The sequence below is a fragment of the Megalops cyprinoides genome, chromosome 11 (assembly GCF_013368585.1).
Source record: "Megalops cyprinoides isolate fMegCyp1 chromosome 11, fMegCyp1.pri, whole genome shotgun sequence".
NCBI classification, from domain to species: Eukaryota; Metazoa; Chordata; class Actinopteri; order Elopiformes; family Megalopidae; genus Megalops; species Megalops cyprinoides.
The window spans coordinates 29367542-29389372 of NC_050593.1; positions in this window are offsets into that span (position 1 = coordinate 29367542).

Below are 21831 nucleotides of genomic sequence, written 5' to 3' on the forward strand. Positions count from 1 at the left end.
CATTTCACAGCCAAACCTGAAGCACATAAAAAAATAAATAAATTCGTACTACCTTAAAAGCCATTTGGAATGCATGGTAGAAGTCAACTAGTTATTTTGTTGGAGACAACAAGAGTACTGCAGTGAAGCTGATTGGATTGCTTTTGTCTGAGCTTAATCATTTCACTCTCTGCAACACGATAGAGATAGATAGAATTCTCTTTGTTGTATGTACATACAAAAAAACAGTCATAAAACTTACACCTGCCAACACATCTCACTTTCTGAGGTGTGTCCACAACTGATTGACACTCGATCCATGCCAGCTTTATGTGAAAAGGTATATAAGACCCTGACACGTTCCACCAGAGAGAGTAAAACATTGAAGATTTTTTGCAGATTTATTGAAGATCTCTTCCCGTTCTCGTCTATGGAGGGATCCGGCCCTAACCACATGGTGAGTGCTTTCTTTGTCTCCCGAACAAGAAAGTGGCATCTAGGGAACAAAGTAGCTCAAATCCAAGCCTTTGTACCTCGACATAAAAACTCAGAGTGAGCCTGTGCCAACCTCTGTTCAGTATTCTAACTTCAGTGAGGAACTGCGTTGCAGAGACTTTAAAGGAATTTTAGCCTGAGTGAATGAACTCTGAGCTGAGCCAGACCCAGAGTACTGCCTCTGAGTCCAACCAAGGAGAACCACAAGCAATCACACAGGAGAAAGAACCAGGTGTCCTGTTCAAAGCGGGGCGGAGAGCAAGGGATCCAGCCATTTCCCGCTCAAGCCTGCACAGAAGAGCCTGATAAGAGAAATCCAGCTCCACCCAGCTCGCAGAGAGGGCTGAGCTACACACAGCTTCCTGCTGTGCCTAACTAAGGAGATGCACTCACAAAGACTGAGTGTAAAACATCAAGTTGAAATTTTCTCAATGATTTTAATTCCTGTGCCCTCTGAATAATACTAAATACCAAACCATAGTGGATGTTATAGCCACTATTATTTTCTTCAATAATATGGAAATTAATCCAACACGTGTCCACTTACACTGTACATTAGATTTTGTAAATATTTTGTCTAATAATACATGATGGATTGTGTTGTCTGTTTACTCAGCAAGTTGACTACAAACTCAGTGTCCTCTACCTTCAGAAGTAAATAACTATGATTATAATTATTAAAAAATATTTATACTTAGAAATTAATAATATAATACAAGTACATATCTTTACATTTAAATTATTCATTTAAATACATTATTTGAACATTCAGGTGAAATTCCTAAGCCAGTTGCCTGATAATTTATAATCATTTGTATTTATGAGCGGAATACAGTACTTAATTACATTAAACATCCATGCATAGCCATATTAACCACTATTGATTGGTGCTTCACGTGAGAATAACTGTTTCAACAGCAGCAGTCATTTAATGTCCCCAATCAAATAATGTTTAGACTGTCTCAATAGAGTGTTTTTGCCTTAATAACTCAAAAGATCCAATTAGCCTGCTAATTATTCAACTTACAGGAAAATAATCAACTGATTTTTTGACTGACAGAAAGCCCTAATATATATTTATCTAGTGACATCCATGATTAAAAGACTAGATAGCAGTGTGTAAATTTATCCCAATAGTCAATTTAAAAGAAACAAAAAAAATGGATGAGTGACTTTCTCAACTATCTGTACTTACTTCTTAACCTTCCCCCATTTATGTGGAAATTCAGTGGTGTGGAGGCTGTTAGGGCTGGCATTATAGAGTAGTTGCTATGGCACTTGTTATCTAAATTGTCATATGAGTTGTTATCAGAGGGTTCTGCATTTGATTCCCAGGTAGGACATTGCTGGAGTACCCTTGAGCAAAGGTACTTGGCATGAATCAGATTAATAAATATACAGCTGCCTGAATGGATAATAACATAGGTAAAGTGTCCCAGTCTGCTGCCTGGCACTGTACTGTAAAATAATGGTGTTCTCACACATATATACAGCTTGATTCAATACATGCAGGGAGAGCATAACGTTACCTCGGGTGTCCCTGTGGATGAAAGCTCACCTTCATCTCGTCTCATCACTGTCTTTTCTAACGGCGCTTTGTGACAAACCGTCACCTCGAGAGCTGAATCCCAGATCTCAGGAGCTTCTCATTCTTCTCCGGGATGAAAGAGAGGTATCTGCGGGGTCAGCTCCATTTGAACAGCATTCATCCCACTCTTCCTGAGGAGTTGGCAAAATTGGACTAGGGTTAAAACATACATATTGACAAGCAAAATCAAACAACAAAATCAAAAAGACTCTTGAATGTTTAACAGTTGAACAACTTTTTGCATGCTTTTTTGGTTTTAATATTCTATGTCCACAATTATAAACCTAAGCCATAAATTAAATGTGCTACATTTTTTTTTCTTTAAAATAATCCTTAATTTCCTTTGCCATGTGTAATGAAATGGGTAGTTAAGTAAGTCAGAGAGTAATAAATAAAACATGTTTGCTACTGTAAGTGGAAGCAGGCGAATGCATTAAATATGGAGCGGGAGAACTGGCTCCGCAGCACGGGCCCCATGGCCAAGTTTATCTGCTTGCTCACAGCGGTGGTGCTATAGCCAGTCCAGGACTGCTCTTATCTCCTGATGGGCACACGTTAAACGTGCACTACAGACATCAGAGGACTGCATGATTGATAAGGGATTTATTTTAGACTGTAGCGCCACCAAAAAAAAAAAGTTGAAGTGAATACTTGACATCTCACTGCGTATGGTGCTGAGTATGGGCACATGCTAGCAGCATCAATGCAACAAATTTATAAACCAAAAGCAATGTATTTAAATGAAGGTGATAATCTTGAGAAAGACAGGGTTTAGAATTGTATTTGATTATACTAGAATAATTAAATTGTATATAAAAAAAGCTTTTCTTGTTTGTTTGCTTTTTAAGATGCAAGTTACAAGTGGAATCTATCCTGACTTTTCACTGTGAAAACAGTTTTGGAGAGAGAACTCCTCACACTGTGATGGGGATGCGGTTAACACGTTTGTCAGTCCTTTTGTAAAAACAGGTGTGTTTTGGCTAGTGCTGGTGGTAACATCCACACCTCTAATGTGAGAATCTGTAGTCTCATCCTGCATCTCCCTGTTTCTACTGAACTTTCTGGCAGGCTGCTCAAATCTCAAATGTGAAGTCACATAGCTGCCCTTAAAGATAATGGGACATGGAAAGCAGATTTTTATGGAACTACACAAACATATATATTTTAAAGTATTTTACATTCAAAAATTACTAATGAGAGAGAGCAACATTTGTGTGACAACCATGACCAGTTTCTATTGGTTGCACAGTGCAGGTCTCCAGAAAAACCATTTCACATCTCATAGTGATCACTATTATTCCAACTTCCTTTGTTATTTTCACTGTATTTTCACTCACCCTATCTTGTGACGCACACCTTTGTTGTACCCCATACCCTTGCACTGAATTAAGCTTCTGTCAGTCACATAAGTGGTGCTGAGGTTGTCTTCCCGTTTGGTGTTTTTTAATGACTGATAACTGCAACATTGCCTGAAGCCTGAAGTGCTCTGTCAAAATGTCTTGTATGCTCCTGACTGTCGGAATACAATATATTACGTTGTTCTCAGTGGGTGAAATGACATGGCTGAAGCTCTGTGTCATTTCAGTGCTACCTTTTTGCTGGCCAGTTTAGGGGAAGCTTGTGTCGATATTCCCCTAACACACATAGACACTGATGACTTTAACACGTGGCAATATGGCAGAGAGGTAAGGGGGCCAAACTTATAGCCAATTGTTTGCAGGTTCACATCCTAGAAGTGGCACTGGTATTGTAGCATAGAGAAATGCACTTTTGCTGAATTGATTCAGCAAATATTCAGCTGTACAAATGAAAATAATGTAAAATGCAGTTTGTATGTCATTGTGGATGAGGAATGAATACATACTGTAATGATATAATAAGCCAGTTCTAGCTTTATTTTCTTAATTGGTTTATTTATCTCACTTTGAAGATGAAACATAACATGAATCATACCATTGATATGAGTATAAACTCAAACAACTGCACTTCATCATTGATATTCAATCCATTGTTCCTGGTTATTCTTGCACTGGTTTACAATAGATTCACAAACTGAAGTTTAAACAGGCCCATTGATACATAGGCTAAGGTTAGCTTCATAACAAACAACTTTGCTGTTCATGATATAGCATTTGCTAAATATTCTGCACATCAGCTCTCTTTATTTCTGAGATGAGAGACATATGGAAATGGCTCATCCCCAATGCTTGCCATACTAAACAGCTATGCTGCATATGCAAAACTGCAATGCAGTTCTCATGGTATCCTCCTTTTTAATTTAAAGGGAAAATAGGCTGTTTGCTCATGAAGACCGAAATCTGAAAGCCTTTTGATAGTGCCTGCCACTCTCTGAATCCAGACCAGTCAATCTGTATTGCATTTGTGACCTGGAGGACCTCGGAAAAAGAAGCAGATTTGTCTGACCTTTAATATTACCGAGCTGCATCATGTTATCAGAAGGACACTGTAAACTGTACCACATCACTGCACGCCACAGTTGCCAGCGAAGGCCACATAATAGACTGAAGATGCTCTCTACCAGTAGCAATAGAATCCTGTGTATTATGTCACACACCAGCAAAGTTCCTGTAAAATCCAAACCTTGATGTCTAACCTGATTGTGGACTTAAAAACGTTACACCAGATGGAAATCTGCAAAACATGTGCCACATGTTTGAATCACAGTATAGTGAATAGTGTAAGATGTGGCAATGTCAAATGAAATTGCCCCCCTCACCCCAATTACTCATTCATTTATCATTCACATAATTTAGGCTAAAGCCATGGTACATTGTATGAAGCTACTTGGTCCACATATGTAGTACATAATTGCTATAAAATGTTCTGTTTTCCGTGTATATTTCAGATTTATTCACTGGGCACATGTGGTAATTATGATCTGTAATTATATCTTCAAATACCTGAATATACATATTGTAGACCTTGCTGCTAAAATGATTAACACTGATAAGCAAACCTGATTATCACTCTGATTTTTTGCGAAGCACCACAATAGTCATATTTAGATGATATTAGCTTTATTTGTGTGCAGGTGAGCTTACGTGATTTAGGCTAAGGCTTGAATAATGACTAATGCATTACAATGATTGTTTACACATTGCCATCAACCTTAATGTGCATTTTTATAATTTGGTGTCATATATTTCATTGCAAAAGTATATTTAATGTAATTCTGATTGCTCTCTACCTATGTTTTTTTTTTTTTTTTGCTGCTGTGATGTACTTAGTACCATATTAATCTTGTAAGTCTCTCTGAATAAAAGCACATTTCAAATAAATTATAAACTACTTTCAGAGACAGCTTAAGATGGACTCTTACTACTTACTAATTACTACAAGTACTGAAGAAATTTCAATAGAAATTTACAATAGCTCCCCTTTTAACTACAGAATCGTATCCTTCCGGTGACCTTTAGATTGAAGAGAGTCTTTCCATTTCCAAGTATAGATTATGATTCACAGGCAACCAGCAACCAGGTTAAAATGAATTCCTAAGACAGAAGTGTGCTTGAAAAACTGAGAGTGGACGTCATTCGCAAGACATATGGGTAGGGGAGGGGGTGAGAGAGACCCCAGCCCAATTTGTTAGCAGTGGTTTAAGCCCTAACAGGAATGACACTTGATGACATTTTGATCCAAGTAGGGACACTTGCAGTCCTGTATTGACACTTCCTCCTCCTTATCTTCATTCCAGGGTCAGACCCTACACCCTACATACTGGTCAGGTCACATCGTTCTGCAGCTTTGGGGGACCTGGCAGCCGCATGGCCGCATGTCCTGGTCACATCCTTTGTCTCTTCCAGCCCTAGTGTGGTGGAACGAACTTCCAGTGGTAGTCAGATGAGCAGAATATTTAGCACTTCTCAATTGCAGACCAGAGACTCAGCTCTTCAGACTGCACCTTGATCCCCCTGCCCATGCATAAACTCTCCCCTCTTTTTCTATAGTTTTTACTATACTACTTTGCTTGGTATTTTGTCATATTACAACAAGGTATTGTGCATTGCACTTAAACATTGATACATGATTGCACTAGTTATCTAAGCATTGTTAAGGGCTGACACATGTATGAATGTGATCAGTTGTGTCCTGTATGTGCAGTCTTTTATGCCCTTTATTTAGATTGCATTAGATGTAATCGTCCTCTGTAAGTCTCTGTAGATTAGAGCATCTGTTAAATGGCAAAATGTAAATGAGAAACAGTTTTCCTGATTTTCTGATAAAAACTGAATTTATTGCTTTATTGTGAAAGAACCATTTGTTAAACACATATACACTCCATCAAAATAAAGGGATGCATCATGACCACTTCTGCCCTCCCTCTCTGCAGGAAACCCAGCAATCCCACCAAGGCAATCGCACACCCATGCAACTATGATTCAAAAACAAGCCATTTTAATTCTACAATTCAGATGTATTTGAAGAGACAGATTGAAGCAGTGCTCTGTGTTGTGCTCCCTCCTGACTACACTCTCCAGCCCCATCAAATACCACCCCCCCCCCCCCCCCCCCCCCCCCCCCCCCCCCAACCTCCAACCTCAAGGTCACAATCACAATGCCTCCGCAGCATGAGACACACAGTGAGAGAAATGGGATGGCTTCTCAGCAGTGGGATGGAACCCGTGAGCATGCCGGTAGGTCAAGAACACCATTCACATAAAATAAAAAAATCCATGCAGACGGACGGACGTGACGGTTACTCCTCCTAAAGCTATGGAGCTGTGTACTTCGACTCGACCTATTCACCCTCAGCTGACCGATTGCCTCATAGCCACCGGCACACCAGCTCCGCAGCTGCGCCTCTGGTCCCCCTACTGTCAGCATCATGATCACACATAAACACACCACCGCCGCAAACGCCGCTGCAAAGAGTACGAAAGCGGCCTTGCATGGCAAAAGAGTCAGCTGCCCCCCAGCGTTGTCATGAACTTTATTTTTCTTGAGGACCCCCCAAGTAGCTCAGTGGTGAAGACGCCCCCCTTGAGCTCTACAGCCTAGGTTTGATCCCAGCTATGTCATCGGCCGACAATGACCAGGAGCACACAGCAGCGGAACAGATTTGCTTTGCTAAATTAGCTTTGTTGTACCAGGAGTAGGGGTAGGTACATTGGCAGGGTTTGCTTGTCTCTCAGCTCTCAGGGACCCTGTGATTTGTCAGGCACCTGCGATGATGACATCAGTGGAATGTCTATACTCCAATGAGTGTCCACCTCGCTTGTGTGACTTGCAGTGCAAGAAATGGCCATTTGCTGCAGGCGAGAGTATCAGAGAGCTGCATTTGTCTTGCCTCAGTGCTGCTATGCAAACACATATTCCAAAAGAGGGTTGAATAAAGGGGGGAAAAAAGTATTAAAAATGTACTTTTCTCCCAGGTCTTATAAATAGCCTACATCACTCTCCCATGCCAGCCAAAAGAGGCGCAGGTCAGTCTTCGCCTTGACAAACTCTGGCCCCTTGAACTCACTCACACACACTCTCATGATTATACTATGGGTCATCAAACAAGAAAGCCGTAGATACAAACGCTTAAGCATATGTACAGCCGGAAGCACAAGTTTACTTTTTTTATTTCAAGATGTATCTAATGGTTTCTGCTTGTTTCAAAGGCTTCAGATCATGCCTGCTAACTGGTTTCTAACCTCTCTTCCTTAACTAATTGTGATCTGAAGCAAACCCTCAGACCTCTCAGAACAATGTTTAAGCTGTGCACGCAGAGTCTCCATCTGTATGCAGCGAATACTAGGCCTCATTAGTTTACCATCTGCTGCAGCGGATAACTGCAAAAACATTTCTGCTGAAAGGACCATTGAGCAGTAAAATTATATATGCTTTACTTTTTTGAATTTCCTTCCCTATTTATTATTATTTTACATCAGCATTGTATACATAATTTTTGTTTTTAATGCTGGAGCTTGCTGCTGCTCTACTGCTATTTCAGGAGGCGTTCTGCTCTTGCCTAACCAAAAGCCAGCGTGCCAACTGCAGCAGACCTCGTGAAAATTTGTGCTACATCACTTTGCAAAATAAATGACCTTAAGCAGGAGATGTATGTTTTCAAGTGGCTGGTATTCAAATAAATATGCTTAATTCCACTTGCTTGTCACAGATCAGTTCTGAATAGTAAGGGACTTGGCAGCAATTATAATGGCCATCCAAACCACCCATCCTTCCATCCACCCACCCACATACACACGCACGCACACACACACACACACACACACACACACACACACACATACACAATCTCACTATCACTCTCTCTTTCACACACTCACACACACACACAATCATATACACTCATATGAACCCTGCCCCCCACCACCCCCCCATACATACTACAAAAAAGGTTATAAGGACAAGTGCCATTGGTTGGGCAGCTGGATAATTGCAGTAACAATATGAATGAGATGAGATGAAACCAATATAATTAGCCATAAGATCATCTAACAGTAACGAGAAATATTTGTCATTTTTGCCATAATCCAGTCCAATTGACTCAACCCTACTGATTCCAAATGTTGCAGCATTCAGGTAAAAAACAGCACAACACACAATTTTCACGGAATACAAAGGCAAATTTGGTAGACAGTTCAGGTCTTCATAAAGATTGAAATACTACGCACTTTATACATAATAAAGAACAAAAATAAACTTCTTGCACACACAGTGTGAACAATCTGTTGCTGCCAAAACTCACTCCATTAAACAGATGTTTTTTGTTATGATGGTTACTATTTCAAGTGAAATAAACTTGAAATAAGTCTACAGTTTGCAAGTAAGCAGTTACTGCTGAAAGATGCCTTAAAATTGAAAAAAAAAGTTTTGAGTGTTATTAAGTGATTGCTAACAGGGAAAAAAAAACAGTGAATGCTAATCGCACGTCCTAGTCAATGGGTGCAAATTACAACATTCCCCACAGTACGAGCATGCTTGAGCTGCCCCAAAACGCAATTATAGAGGCTTCACCACACAGCAGACTGAAAGAGCTTGATTTGACACGTGCTAATAAAGTTCATCTGGCAGGGAGAATGGGTGGTGTGCAGACTGGGTAGTGTCCACATGTTTACAATGTAATGACTGTGCTGGAGATGCATCAGAGCTGGGGGCAAGGGGGTATTTGTCTGGTTGAAAGCAGAATACAAGAATAAGCTCGTGGCAAAGTGTTGCTCTCTCTTGTTGTTCCAAACCGTGTTTCTCTGGGGGCACATGTGGGAAGTAGGTCAAGCTTTGTAACACTGCTATTTCCTGTTGATACTGCATTAATATTTAATGCACATTAACCAACCATCCCCTAAAGGGGGAAGCAATATCAATGAAAGGGCCATCGAGACTAAGTAAACATCATATTCCTTTACCAATACCAGCCCGTTCATACAGATTACAGTAATTATACCACTTTAAAACGTTGATAACGAGGGAGCATTGAAATATCATCTCATCTTGCTTATTATTGGATAATATTTGCCAAAGCTCTCCCTAGGTGCATTACCAGTTAATCTAAAAAAAAAAAAACTACATCCATTTGGGATATTTGAAAAAGAATACAAACACATTGTGATCTAATAGAATGTCATGTTACTTTCCATTAAAATCTGTCCCATAGTATAAACACATTTTTTTCTTTCTTTTCAAGATGTAATCGTGTAGGCGTATACCCTGACCATTAGTGCGGTGATTTTAAATTAATTGACAGGAAAGATGAAATTTATGGCCTGTCCCAATGCCATTGGCTAAAAGTTTGACCTCCTTGACCATTAGTGTGCCGTGCTTGTTTTTTTTCATTTTTTTATGGTTTGCTTCTTGTTCCTTGCAGCTATACTCTTCTTTCACTTACTGTTTTACAGCAACCCAATGCGTGCAAATAATCTTTATAGAATAATAATAGAAAGGAATCACTATAAGTAAAAAAGTGAAAAAAATGTCACCAATCTGCATAAGATGAAATGACACTTATGAGTTGGGAAAAAAAAAAAAAAAAAACCTGATAAGAAAGTATTTGGACCTCAGGGTTTTGTACTCATTGGAGCTGAATAATTTCACAAGTGTGCCTGCATTTGATGTTGCTTTTTTTTTTTTGACATGTTTTTGAGCTCTTTCAGATAATTGTTAATGTTAATGTCAAACAGTTGTTGACGCCTTTGTTAAATAACTCATTTGTGATTCAGTGTGTCAGCCAAACCAGTCTAAAAAGTAAAAAAAGAGAAATGTGCCTGTTGCTGCAAACAATGGCCCCTTTTCTAAAATGAACTATTTGAGCAAAAATTATCTTAATTAAGTGATATATGAATTAATTAAGTAATTAATTTAATAAATAAATAAATAAAATATATATTTTCACATGTTCTCACCTGTGCTCTTCCTTTATGCAAATCGGATCAAGACGACTGGGACACTCCCATCTCGTGTAGATTAAAGCAATAATACTTCCAAAATTCAGTGCACATTGACAAAGACTGAAACATAATATGTTTTAAAGTCTGAAAGATTGAAGTAATTCTGACTCTGTATCCCTCCAAGGAACCAATGATAGTGAATCTGACCATTTTTAAGTGTTCATAGTTGATACGACATAGGGTTTAAAATGAAAGCCTTCCATTTTCTTTGAAGGGGTGTAGTTTACCTAGGTTATTTTTGCTAGACTATTATTCCATAGATATTTGGGAAGTTGGTAGCAATCTATCCTGGACCAGTGATGGGAGACACTATTTGAAGGGAGGATGGCCCTTTTTAAGATGTTCATGATAATAGTGAGGCCAATAATACTTTCTATCTCTCTATGTCTCTCTCAATAATTTTGACTTTTTTTAAAATAAATATATCTCAAAGTAATGCAAACATATTCCTAGGTAAGTAAGATTATTTTTGATTGGTATGTCAACAAGGAAGCTATTTAAGTTCCTTAATTCATTGAGTTGCATCATTGCTGATTTTGCCCAGTTGAACTTATTGACCATTTGACCTACAGCCATAAGTGAATTTATTATGTCTAATACAATAAGAATGGAGTTTTGGGTTAGAAGTTACACAAATGTGGCACATCATATGCATACAATTACATTTTATCTTTGGAATATCTAAAGTAACTGCAGCTGGAGGAATATTGGGTTCTTCCTCAATTTCTGGGCTAGACGTTCCATAGCAAGTGTAAACAGTATGGCAGACCATCCTTGATTGCACCCTTTCAAATTTAGAAAGGTTTGGAATGAAAGGTTTTGGTTGAAATAATGGAAGTTGTTTTGGAAATATATATCTCCAATAGCTTCCATAAATACTGCTATTTAAGCCTACGAAAGGCTCTGTAAGCATCTAATGATAGTATAGCACACAGAATATCTAACTATCACTAGGGCATGGAGTAGGCAGCACATGATGTCTGCTGAAAATCAACCTTTAATAAAACCCGCCTGACCCAGATTCATACCGTATGTTTTTTGTACATTTACACGTACATTTAGTCATTTAGCCGATGCTTGTATCAAGAGTAACTTACAAAAGAGCATAAAAATAAGTTAGGCTAACAGGATAGATGTTGCAAAATCACAAGTGCCACAGTCTGGTAGTAGGAGTCAGTGCATTACATTTTACATTTTGTTAAGTGCAATGGTAGGTGCAAGAGGACGTTTGTGGTTATAGTAAATGCATTATACAATATGAAATGAATTTGCACACCTATATGGGTTAGTTTTAGTTTGAATAGATGAGTCTGCAGCAGTAGATGGTCAGTGATTCAATGGTTCTGGCTGTTGTGAGGAGCTGTCCCCTGCACTGGGGTGTAAAAGGTAGAAAATATAAGTGACAGAGAAGATGCAGTTCCTCCTGCAGCCCCATAGGCTAGGAACCGAACACATATTTGTGCTTTATTCTAGCCACACCTGAAAAGAGGGAGTGGAGGGAGATGGGGAGAGGTGTGATTTGTATTTTGGCTAGCTGTAGACAAGACAAGCAAGAGCATTCTGTATCAGGTGGACAGGCCTCATGGCACATTTAGGGAGACCAGCAAGGAGAGAGTAGCAGTGGTCCTGTCAGGACAGCACAACTACCTGGACAGTGAACTGGGTTGTAGGGTGAGAAATGGGTGTAGACAGAAAATTCACAACTCTGGGTAACTGGTGCTATATTTTCAGTAAAGGATAGCTTGTTATCCAGAACTACACCAAGATTCTTGGCAGTCTCAGATGCTGGCACCATTGTGTTATCAAGCGTAAAGGAGAGATCCTTGGAGGCTAGGGTTAGGCTGGCGGAGAGAGTTTTTTAGTCTGTATTTAAGTTAGTATTTTAGCAAGACTGAGTTTGCAATACTTACTGCTCATCCAACTCGATATGTCACTGAGGCAAGCTTTGATTGGTGAGACAATATGCACATCAGAGGGTGGGAGGGAGTGGAATATACTGTAGAGACATTTGCTTTGGTTTGTTTAGATCTCTGAATTTCCAGACATATTGAATAGTTGAACTACCATCAAACACAAGGTAGTGTATTAGTACTGTGTAAAATTGGTAATTCTACTATTGCATAATGAGAGTAAAATTCAGACTGGTGTGTTCTGGCTGAACACACCCCAAAGCCCTCCCCCAAGATTTACAGATGTTTCACCCATTACATTACATTATATTATTGTCATTTTGCAGATGCTCTAATCCAGAGTGACTTACAACGGTTACAGGTTTACATGTTATCCATTCATACAGCTGGATATATACTGGGGCAATTCGGGGTTAAGTACCTTTCCTAAGGGTACAGCAGCAGTGCCCCAGCACGGATCGAACCAGCAACCTTTCGTTTACAAGCCCTGTCCTTATCACTATCCTACACTGCTGATTATTCCTAGACATACAGGAACATACAGAGAATAAACAGCTGTGGTTTTGAGCTTTGGTGACATTATTTTGACTCCTGATTGAATGTCATAAGCAGAGTACTCTTAACTGTCTGTTGCGGTCAGACCACATTAACATAGTGTAGATCTATAATATGAGGTTAACCGCACGCGTGAACCACACATACGCTCAGCAGTTCTGTCTCACAGTGTATAATCTTGAAAACCCATGATTTTTTGTTGGAGATGCATAAGACATGTCTAAACATCTAGCTACACATAAGTTGAAGTAGCTGAAAAAAAAGAGTTCAGGGAAGTTCATCCACATTAATTTCATTTCCCTAAGGCCAACCAGCATGGTCAGTGCTAGCATATTTGGTGCCCTAGGCGAGAGCTACAGCTTTTTGTTTTTGTTTATTTATTTTTTTGCTGAAGCCAGCTAACAGGCAAAGTTTATCATGTAGCTAACATTAGTTAAATAAGAGATCAGATGAAGTAAGTCAAAAGTTCATAAAAGGGTGCTGTTCACTCAACAGGTTGGACCTTTTCATGATGCATTAATGTTTTGCTGTTTTCTACAACTGCCTGGCTTGCTGTGTTCATTGTCCGCTGTTGTTGGGTACATGTAATTTTGCGCAATCCCCAGTAAGTAAACACTGACTGCCTTTCGCAACACTGTCAGTTCAAGCAGGGTGAATTTAGTTCTGTAAGTGTGATTCCAGGATCAGATTTCCCAATCCCAATCCTAACCTTAACCATTATGGGGTGAAACTCAAAAGTGATCCTGGATCAGTGGCTGGGGATTACTAAACCCAAGACTCGTGATCTCCAAAGCCCTACATGTCATTGTTTTGCTTTTCTACCTCACTCAACAAAAACAGAATGGAGAGGCAAAGAGAAAGGAACTTGGGTGGGCTGCCTTAGCTGCTTTAACAAAATAATAACAGTTTATAAAAAGAGGCTTTCCTGGCCTCTTACTTTTCCTGGCCTCTTATACTATATCATATTAATTGCAATATCTTGAATGGATCAAGAGTGCAGTTACTTTTCAGTTTTTGGACAAGCTGTGTGACTCTGTTGCTTCCATTGGTATCACCTAGGAGGCAACTGTATATGGGAGAAGAGGGCTGTCCAGTGTCATTGAATCCCCATCCAATGCAGTGTTCTGCTTACCTCTGTTAAGGTGTTAAAGTCATCCTTAACAGTTTTAGTTGTCTGTAAGCGCCCTTCAGAGGAAGCTGATACACCTTCATCCACACCAACAGCTCCTGCAAAAGAGGAAAGATGCAAGTGCCTAATGCCTTCAATAAAAAAATAAAAAAAAATACACAATTAAGTCCACTCAATTACACAAAGGCAATTTGTGCAAAACCTGGTTCAGGTACAGTACGCATCAAATGTATGCACTAGAAACATAAGCACCTGAGATTTGTCACCACTTTAACACGCACTTTGAGTCTGTAAGTCTACATACATCATTCCACATTCCACAAGATATCTCATATAACACCACATGCTTTTACCCCAATAATGCAAGCAGGCCTTTCAATTAAATCACTCAACACCTATTCACAAGAGAAAGTGGGGGAGATAAGAAACAAGGGCTATATACATGTTCAAAATGTATAATTACATATGCTTACATCTACTTACTGCACTCATGCATTGACTTTGTTAACACTTAAAATTATACAGCCAAAGATCTGGAAGGAACCGCTATAAAATTTTCTGTGCAATAAACAGAATACAGTAATAATCAATTCCCATTGGTCTTTCTCTCCTTTTCTCTCTCCTCTCAACTTGAAGTGGCAGTTGAGTTTGATAAAAAAAAAAAGTCATGTCATGTGATATAAAATTTCAAATTGATCTGTGCCGATCTGACAAAGTTAAAATTTCAAGAGACAGCTTTCCAGAGACATTCATAATAGTGATCAATACTACAAAACAATCAACCACACTGAGGGAACGTGGCAGATGTTATGACACAGATGTTCCCCTCACACTTTTTCGCATTTGTTAAACGAGGGACGGAATCTGTTATGCTCCAAAGGAAATGATGCATGTGGCGGGATCTCAGCTGGGATGGCGAGGTAAAGAGGGCACACAGCCGCTTTTCAATGGTTTTATTTGCATCTCTACCTGCCACTTCCCTGTGTGTTTTTACATCTGGAGTCGCTTGAGAAACGTACCTACAGACCTTTGTAAAATGAGAGCAAGACCACATTCAGTTTTACAAAAGTTTTACCCCCCCCCCCCCCCACACACACACACACACAATAATTGAAACTAATTAAAAAGTAATGAGTAATGGTAAAGGCAGGTTTAGAGACTCCACAGCAAATGTTCTGTGAAATAAATTGTAATACTGTAACAGACATTTCAAAATTACTGTTTATCATGAAAAATTCAGTTTTACCAATTGCTAACTGTATAACTGTCTGTGAGGAAGCTGGCTGACACCCAAAAAAAATGAACGGAATGAGCAACTATTCAAAAAAAAAAAACAATAATTGATTTTTAAAAAGAAAGAAACAAACAAAAGGAACCCCCCTCGGTACACAGTCAAGGTAAGGCTCATTAAGAAATGGCAGGCTCATGCAGACAAAAAAACAATTAACTATGGAACAATTAAACCTGTTCACAATTAATCTGATGGAATTACATCTGTCTATTGCAAATATAGTACATTAGGAATAAGTAAGGATCCTTAACAATCAAATTTGAAACAATAAGAAAACTTGATTAACACCACATTAACAAACATTGCAGCCATTTTAGCCACAGGTGAGGGCTCCTCCTTCACACTATTAAATTGTGTCATCATAAAAACGAGCATTTCTTAACTGTTGCATACATTAATTTTCCTTTACTGCAGCAAACACAGAAAGGATGGAATTGTCACTTTTTTACACATGGTCCTACTGCCAATAAATGAACTAATCCAATTAATTAAACAATTAATCATTAACTGTTATATTATGCTCTGCTAAATGCAAAATCAGAATGCTTTATGTATTTTTTCAACCTGTAAGGAAATGTATGTTTGAAATATATAAAACTGATAAGTGTTGCGTCGTCTCAATGCAGACAACATGACAGAAGTACAAGTGAACAGAATTACTCTGTTAGTCTGTTCTATGTTTATGTACTTACAAAATAATTCATTATCAGCACTTCTAAAACATTAGAAAAATTTATTAGTTAATCAATTTTATCAAACGGTTGCCAAATAGGTATAAATAATGACAGGCTGTAAGAATTAAATATGTAATGGACATCTTGATGATATATAAATTTGATGTAGTTATTTTGATTTAAACATGGTACAAACATGGGCCCCTTCCTCACAGTTCAGCGGTTTACACCAGGTGCAAATGAGAAGATGTTCCTATTTCCACCTATTGCAAGTAGTGTGGTGTTACTGTTTACGCCTGATCCAAAGAGCACATGACAAATATACTTTACATGCAAAGCTATCATTCCCACAAATCCTCATCTTATCACCAAAAGCATCTAATCAACATAATTACCAGCAATTTAGATTATTGGAAAGCACAAACTGTATTGACATGCTGTTATGATAGTTTATTTTAAAAGTTATGGTGAAAGATTGCTTTCTTGCCTGAATAAGCAAATTCAAAGAATTTGATACTCTGTGAAAGCGGGAGAGTCTCATGCTACATGATGTGTGTGGTTATAACGAAGGAGCATTAGCAGCCATAATCAATTACTCAGTAATGGATAACGATTACACACCATTCATAAGACCCCTTGCCCCCGCCTTCCACTGTACTTTTTTCCCCAGAAGAAGGGAAAGCCTGTCTCTCCTCTTCCCTCTCTCTCTCTCTCCTGAGATCTCAGCGGCTTTCTCTCAGTGGTCATAAAACCACGGTTTATCACCTCACCGGGCCTCAAAAGAGCAGACAGAAAATAGTCCTCGTACATCAAAATCACTGTTCTCAATAAGCCCCCGCCTTGTGTAGAACCAGGGTGTTCAAAGCCGACTGTAAACAACCAGGAACTGTCCCGGCAGGGAGAGAGAGGCTCACCCTATCTGGCTGGACTTTCAGCTGTCAATCAACTCTAACTTTTGGATTAAAAGGAACCAAATTGTGGAGCTGCAGTGTACGATGGTGATTAAAGTACTGGGCATATAACCAGAAGGTTGCCAGGTTCCATTCCCAGGTGGATAGCTGCCATTGTACCCTTGAGCAAGGTATTTAACCTAAATTGGCTCGGTAATTATCCAGCTGTGTTAATGGATAATATGTAAAGATGTAGGTTGTGGAAGTCACCCTGGATTAGGATATATGATAAGCGAATGAATAATGTAATGTTTCTGATGAAACAGACTCTCACATTTACCACCTTTAATACAAAACTTTAACTTTTGATTTTAATCATTAAGGAAACCCCACCAACTAGACACATTGCTGGTGTGAAATCATTTTCTGCCCGAAATCTAAAAAATTTATTGCAGGATACAATCCTCCTTCATTAGCAAGACAGAAGTTACACGATTAATACCATCCAAGGAGCACTGACTGACATGCTAAATCAAGTGGAAGCACTTTGATTCTTCTATTTTTAATTTATTTATTTTTTTAAGAGGCATCCAGGTTGAGTAGTAAATGCACTGGGCACAGAACCAGAGGGTTGAGGATCAAATCCCCGGAGGAACAGTAATAGTCCAGGCACTGAGCATAGAGTAAGAGGCTTTTGGATTAGATCCTTGTTAGAGTGCCGCTGTTGTACCCTTGAGCCAGACACTAAATCGTTCAGATAAAAGTCCATTGATCAGCAGTGTCATTGCAGAAGATGGGGGACAGCTCTTGAGTTAATTGTACATATTTCTGAATAATATCCATCTGTAAATCTTCTGGTTCTCTTTTTAGGCTGAAGGCTCATAACCATTTATCTTCTTTAATGGTACAGAAGTGAACAAGTGGATTGTGGTTTATATACCTTTTGGAGACATGCTGTGTATTGCTGAGGCCTTTTAGCTGGGCGGCAGTGTAGCATGGTGGTTAAGGAGCAGGACTTGTAACTGAAAGGTTGCTGGTTCAATCCCCGCTGGGACATTGCTGCTGTACCCTTGGGCAAGGTACTTAACCCACAATTGCCTCAGTAAATATCCAGCTGTATAAATGGATAACATTGTAAAGAACTGTAACCTATGTAAGTCGCTTTGGATAAAAGCGTCTGCCAAATGACTAAATGTAAATGTAAATGTAAGTAAACACGGACAGTTCATGTTTCCAAGAAGTGTTGCAGGAATATTGAGAGGCCCTATAAGAACATGTTTCTTTTTTGATGTCAGGTGAGGCTATAAATAATTGATTTATAAATAAAAGATTTCAGCTGAAGTTGAATTTAACTCCTTGCCTAACTGGCCACAGAGTATAAGCCAGAGTGTAAGAATCAATCAAAAAAATACATAATTTAATACTCTTAAAACAGAAGGAGAAACAGACAGATTAAAAGCTGGGAAACATGCAGATGCAGTGTTTAAAGGAGAGTGTCTTAAGGAAATGGAAATGGGTAAATAGGAACTGTATAGTCCTAATGTGAGTTGTATGGATGTTTTTTTTTCAATCACTGAGATCTAGAGAAGACAACAAAATGACATGTGCAAATATTTGCACAGGTACATCTGCCTTTACCCACTGAAGTAAAATGAAAACATCACTCATAACCTCAATGTTGTATTCATATACAGTTACTTCTTATGTTCGCATAACCCTTAGATTGCAGTGTAACAATGTCATATCTTCTTCTGGATGCATTCCCAACATGTTTGCCTTCTTTTTTCCCAAAATGGTCTTGTTTTCTACAATTCACTTCTTCCGCTTCTGATAAAAGTCCCACTCTTCCAGTTTCTCGCTCAACATATTTCTCTGTGAATTAACTTGAGCAAACTCTCCGTGAGTCACCATTGAGTCATAACTGATGAACACATTTGCATCAAAATCTATTCTTTCTTACTACTGTGTTAATCATTCTGTTTGTTTTTCTTTTTTTTTCCTTTGGTCTCTAATTTCTTGGTGCCTTGGAGTCAGTTTGAGGATAGATACAATTAAGCATTTTCATGTGTCTATGGAAATATAAGATGAGTTTAGCTAACTAATCCAGGTCCGGTATATTCCACTAAGCCCAAATGGCTTACATCATTTATACCATGGCTTATTAATTGCCACCTCTGCTGTGTGCCAAGAGTAGGAAAAACGAATAGGCAAGAGGAGTTTTCAATTCAGGGGTTCTTTATTATTATTATTTGAAATGACCTCGCTTCATTTTTGTTCTCTGTCTTGCCAAGGGATGGTACCCAGTAGCACTCTAATGATACTTTTAGATCTATGTCTAATCACACATGTGATTTTACTTCACTGCAAACAGCCCTGTGAGGGAAGAAGAATAGTTCACTTTTCTCTCCACTGCGGCAATGGCTCCTGGAACAGCAAGTACCAGAATGCGTTTCTATGTTCCAGAATCTACCCGAAATAAACCGCTAAATGGCTGATTTCAATCGCTTGCACAATGACTGAGTCAGTGTTAAATGGTATACGACCTTTGTTGTAACCATTAATCAATCAAACTGGTTGTCAGTGGAATTAACACTTGCAGTTTCAAGCAGTGATTTTCAGTTGTGATCGTGCTTGGTTTGCCTTACCTCCCCTCCATATACCATGTTTAATGTTCGCATAACAGGTTAAAAAAAAATGTTGATACACTACATGACTTTATATTGCATCAGACAAAGGCATGAGGTTTTAAGTGATATAGCCAAAGATGCATCCTGTATGAATATCTGAGAATGCTCTCAAAGATAGACAGCTCCCCAGGCAAAATCTGGAAGGCTGACCATGTAGCCCTTCAGTGGCTGACAAGAGCCGGGAAATCAAATCTCCTTATACTTTATTTAACATATTCCTTATTCAGCAAGCCTGACAGGCCTGGGGACAACTGTGCACTTAACTGAGATAAGTATGCGTAGACCACCACTAACTTCAGGAAGGAGCATTGCTTGTTGCCCCCCTCATCCCTTATGTTACGAAAATGCCAACTGCACACGGATTGAGTGGGCCTGTCACTGACTTGTTTTGATAGCTCGGTCTTTGTGCATACATTCATTTGGTCACGAATGTGATTGTCACCATGTTTGTTTTCAAATCTGACTCACAGCTGGTAGTGGAGAGGATATTTAATGTTGATGATTTGTATACAGTACCCCTGTTCCCATACAAGCACACAATTGTTACGATATGAAGAAGAAAAAAAAATAACCTTGGTTGATATGCCTAATGCTTGACGTAATTAAAACAAACAGTTGAGCTTTTAATTAGTTGTATCCAACTGAACAACAATTAATCTTAAACTCACTTGGGATATCAAAAGCATAATGAAGTATGACAGTTTCATTTAGTTGCATATTATTTACATACAGCTGGTGTGTTTCTGTTTTGTTGTTGTTGTTATTAATTCATTTTCTATTTTTTCTGTTTTCATTGTTCTTGTTAGGCAAGCCTTCTCAAACATTAAACTGCAAATGAGGCCAATCTCAGTGGCATTGACTGTTTTAAAATGAAACTACGTGTTCAATTAATTAAGGTCTCCACAGGCAAAAAAAAGCCTTTAATGGTTTTCCCCAGCTTATTCTAACAAAAATGTAGAGTGGCATATTTTGACCAAGTATTATCATTTATATTCCCAGGAATCAAATCTAGGTTGTTATTTCCACTTTTTTGTTTCTTTTACATCTGTTTTCTTTTGAGATGTGATACAGCATGTCCCCAGCCTTTCATGGAATATATAATTGAAATGTTCAGGGATTTTCCATTTTTGATACCATTATGTTTACACGTGTAAATACTGTCATACAACAGGGGTATGAGCTGACTCGTGAGGCATTTTTCTTCTGCTTTTATTGGAAATGACAAGAATCTACACTGGGGGAAAAAGGAGTATGAAAGAAAATAGGGTCCAGGGGCCTCATTTATAAAAAAAGCTGCGTAGAAACGGTCTTACATTTGATCTAAGATCATTTCTGAAATGTGTGTACATGTGATTCAGAGAAAATGAACGTATGCACAAAAAAATGAGTGCAGCAACATTTTGTGGAACTGGAATATTATGGGATAAGCTTTGAACGAGTGTTATCTTCTATCTAACATCAGTGTACATTAATCACAACAAAAATGGTATTCTGTCTATGGCAAGATGTATTCAGTCACATGTGGACCTTGCTTTGCGTGTTTCAAATTTTAGCAGTGGATAGAACTTTTAACAACATGAATACAACAATACATACAACAAATAACCATTGCGTGTTAATTTTCACATGCTAAAAGCTGAGTATCTCGTGCTTTCATGATATGAGCATAGTGCCACTGAATGTCATCATCATGTGAGCTAGCCAACTCAGTTTGTGATGAAGATAAGATAAAGGATACAAAACGGTGATGCAAGAGCTACTGAGAGAGAGAGGGAGACAGAGAGAGAGAGAGAGATGTCCCATAGCATCTAAAAGTATATAGCTGTCTAGTGAGGGGAAAAAAAGAAGTTATGTCGGAGAACAGAGTAATGTTGTTTATAGGTCAATAAGTGAAATATGTTTTTATCTTTCATTTTCTGTCAGACTCCATGTTCTATTTATAGTTATAAACATTAAGATTTACTTAGACTTTGCACATCTTACACATTCATACATACATGTATATTTATCCAGTCTATGTATGCAGACATAATGGTGTGGTCATGTCGATGGTGGTGGTGATAGTGGGGGGACATTGTGACACTCATTTATTAGGTACCTGTGGTATAGGTTTTAGCGTACACAGGATTTTCGTCACACTTCAAATTATAAGAATTTTACGTGTTTTGAAATTGACCTCAGGAGTTTAAAGGGTAGGTCTGCTAGATTTTGGAGTTATA